This window comes from Gorilla gorilla, chromosome 4 (assembly GCF_029281585.2).
Source record: "Gorilla gorilla gorilla isolate KB3781 chromosome 4, NHGRI_mGorGor1-v2.1_pri, whole genome shotgun sequence".
In the NCBI taxonomy this organism is placed as follows: domain Eukaryota; kingdom Metazoa; phylum Chordata; class Mammalia; order Primates; family Hominidae; genus Gorilla; species Gorilla gorilla.
This window is the reverse complement of record NC_073228.2, coordinates 83,053,444-83,057,080: the sequence shown is the minus strand read 5'-3', so window position 1 is coordinate 83,057,080 and position 3,637 is coordinate 83,053,444.

Below are 3,637 nucleotides of genomic sequence, written 5' to 3'. Positions count from 1 at the left end.
GGCGCGCGGGGCCGGGCCTGCACGGGGGTGGGCTCCGGGCGCGACGGACGCGCCGCCCGACCAGTGAGCGAGCCCGCCGTGCCGCCCGCCCCGCCCCTGTTGGCCAGACAATGGTGAACTGGGTCCCCGGGCTCGGCCGGGCTCGCGAAGGGACGCCCGCCTAGCATGCGCCGCGGCGCGGGGCCTGCCGGGACTTGTAGTCCATGAGCGGGGGCTCCAGCGCGGGCGGCTGGGGAAGCGCTTTGGAGGGGGATTGGCGCACGTTCCCGGGCTTGGAGGAGACTTTTTCCTCCTCCCAGAGAGCGAGCGACGTGCCCACTCATGTAATGGGGCAGCCCTGTTCCGAAAGCCAAGAGAGCTCTGACTGGAACAACTCCCTGGCCCCTCTGCGCCTCAGTTTCCCCATCTACACCATTGGTCAAGTGATTGCCAAGTTTATATTTTACCAATTTCACAGAACTCCATTTCGTCTGTTCCCCGCTATGTCAGAGCACCTCCCACCGCCGTCCTTTTGCCTTGGCTTTGTAGTCAGGAATTCTTTCCTCACCCCCAGCCCCTGGGGAACTCCTACACATCTTTCAGGACCCAACGCAAAAGGCTCTGTGTCACAGCACAGGGGATTCTTTCTTAGCCAAAGAAAGAGACGGGATCCCCAGGAGGTGGCATTTGGGACTGTTCTGGGGTTGGATTGGGGCTTTACGGAGATGGGGGAAGGACCTCCCCCCTCAGAGAACAGCGTCTGAACAAAGCTTAGCCCTGCCCCTACTCTCAGGGGCCGTCTGCCTGTCCCCACCCACCTCCCAGGCCTTTTCTCATCTGGACAATGGCCTCGAGGCTGAACCTTTCCTTCCAGGATGAGGATAGGCCGCCTGGCTCAGGGCTGGGGCTGCGGGAGGTCCTAGAAGCTTAGGTGGGGCAGGTAGGACAGGCCCCAACCCCACCAGCTGTGTCCAGGGAGGAGGAGCTGACCTCTGACCCCGAGGCGGCTGCCAAGCCTTGGGGCCTGGCTGTCCCCCTCCACCCACGCCAGGCCGGCGGTGTTCAGCCCTTCCCCGTATTTGGGGCTGGATCCGGAAGAGGGCCCAGGAGTGAGTGAGGAGGTGAGAGGAGGGAGAATGACGACAGTAAAGCCCCTAAGTGTCTACTGCGGGGCAGGCACTGTTCAAAGCCCTTTCCTGGTTTCAGCTGATTTAGTGCTGTCAGTAGCTCTACAAGGGAGCCAACAATATTACCCATCCCAAATGAGGAAGCTGAGACCATCAGCCAAAGGCTGTTAGTTGTTGGCAGAGCTGCTGGACTGAGGAGGATGAGACCCCTTTGGCCACTGGCCACGCCACACCAGCACAGGCAGCAGGGACAGCTCAGAGGTCTGGGTTCTGGTCCCTGCCCTGCCTCACACAGGAAGTGTTAAGAAGTTGCTGGCTGGGCGCAGTGGCTCATGCCTGTAGTCCTAGCACTTTGGGAGGCCTTGGAGGGAGGATCTCTTGTCCCCAGGAGTTTGAGACCTGACTGAGCAGTAGGGTGAGATCTCATCTCTACAGAAAAAAAAAAAATAAATATTTTTTTAATTAGCTGGGCATGGTGGCCCAGTTGTAAATTCCAGCTACTCAGGAGGTTGAGGCAGGAGGATGGCTTGAGCCCAGGAGGTTGAGGCTGCTGTGAGCTGTGATCGTGCCACTGCACTCCAGCCTGGGCAACAGAGCAAGACCATCTCGAAAAAAAGGCCAGGAGCAGTGGCTCACACCTGTAATCCCAGCGCTTTGGGAGGCTGAGGCGGGCAAATCACTTGAGGTCAGGAGTTTGGGAAAAACCCAGTCTCTACTAAAAATACAAAAAATAGCCGGGCATGGTGGCAGGTGCCTGTAGTCCCAGCTACTTATGAGGCTGAGGCAGGAGAATCGCTTGAACCCAGGAGGTGGAGCTTGCAGTGAGCCGAGATCATTTGCTCTCCAGCCTGGGCAACAAGCGTGAGAAATGAAAAAAAAAAACAAAAAAAAAAACAAAAAACGTTGATTCACGTTCCCACTTTACCATTTGGAAGCTATGTGACCTGGAACAAGTTACCTCAAATTCTCTGTGCCTCAGTTTCCTCATCAGTAAAAATGCTGATAATATTAGTATTTACCTCAAAGGGTTGTTGTAGAGATTAAATGTGTCAGGGTAATATGAACCAGAGCAACTCCATCTTGAATAGGAGGTGGGTAAAATGAGGCTGAGACCTACTGGGCTGCATTCCCAGATGGTTAAGGCATTCTAAGTCACAGGATGAGCTAGGAGGGGGTCGGCACAAAATACAGGTCATAAAGACGTTGCTGATAGAACAGATTGCAGTAAAGAAGCTGGCCAAAACCCACCAAAACCAAGATGGCCACGAGAATGACCTCTGGACATCCTCACTGCTACACTCCCATTAGCGCCATGACAGTTTACAAATGTCATGGCAACGTCATAAAGTTACTCTATATGGTCTAAAAAGGGGAGATATGAATAATCCACGTTTAGCATATCATCAGGAAATGACCACAAAAATAGGCAACTTGGCTGGGCACAGTGGCTCACGCCTGTAATCCTGGCACTCTGGGAGGCCGAGGTAGGTGGATCACCTGAGATCAGGAGTTTGAGACCAGCCTGACCAACATGGAAGAACCCCATCTCTACTAAAAATACCAAATTAGCTGGGCGTGGTGGCACATGCCTGTAATCCCAGCTACTCGGGAGGCTGAGGCAGGAAAATTGCTTGAACCCGGCGGGTGGAGGTTTCAGTGAGCGGAGATTGCACCACTGCACTCCAGCCTAGGCAACAAGAGTGAAAATCCATCTCAAAAAAACAAAGGACAACTCTGCCTATGGAGTAGCCTTTTTTTCCTTTTCCTTTTTTTTTTTTTTGAGATGGAGTCTTGCTGTGTTACCCAGATTGCAGTACAGTAGCGCTATCTTGGCTCACTGCAGCCTCTGCCTCCCAGGTTCAAGCGATTCTCCTGCCTCAGCCTCCCAAGTAGCTCGGACTATAGTAATGCGCCACCACACTCAGCTAATTTTTGTATTTTTAGTAGAGACCAGGTTTCACCATGTTGACCAGGCTGGTCTTGAACTCCTGACCTCAGATGATCCGCCTGCCTTGGCCTCCCAAAGTGCTGGGATTACAGGCATGAGCCATTGCACCCGACACCCAATCTCCATTTTACTTTTTCTTTTTTTTTTTTTTTTTTGAGACAGAGAGACAGAGTCTCACTCGGTCGCCCAGGCTGGAGTGCAGTGGTACAATCTCAGCTCACTGCAACCTTTGCCTCCCAGGTTCAAGCGATTCTCCTGCCTCAGCCTCCTGAGTAGCTGGGACTATAGGTCTGTGCCACCATGCCTAGCTAATTTTTTGTATTTTTAGCAGAGACGGGTTTTCACCGTGTTAGCCAGGATGGTCTCGATCTCCTGACCTCGTGATCTGCCTGCCTTGGCCTCCCAAAGTGCTGGGATTACAGGTGTGAGCCACCGCACCCAGCCAGCAGTCCCCATTTTTCAATGGGACTTGGTTATTAGGCAGTAAGCAGCCATGCCTTTCCCAACCCCTATCTCACAGTTTTTTGGGGAGCAGGGCAACAGAACTGAGTCGAGACCACAGCTAACCATAGCTCACCGTCCT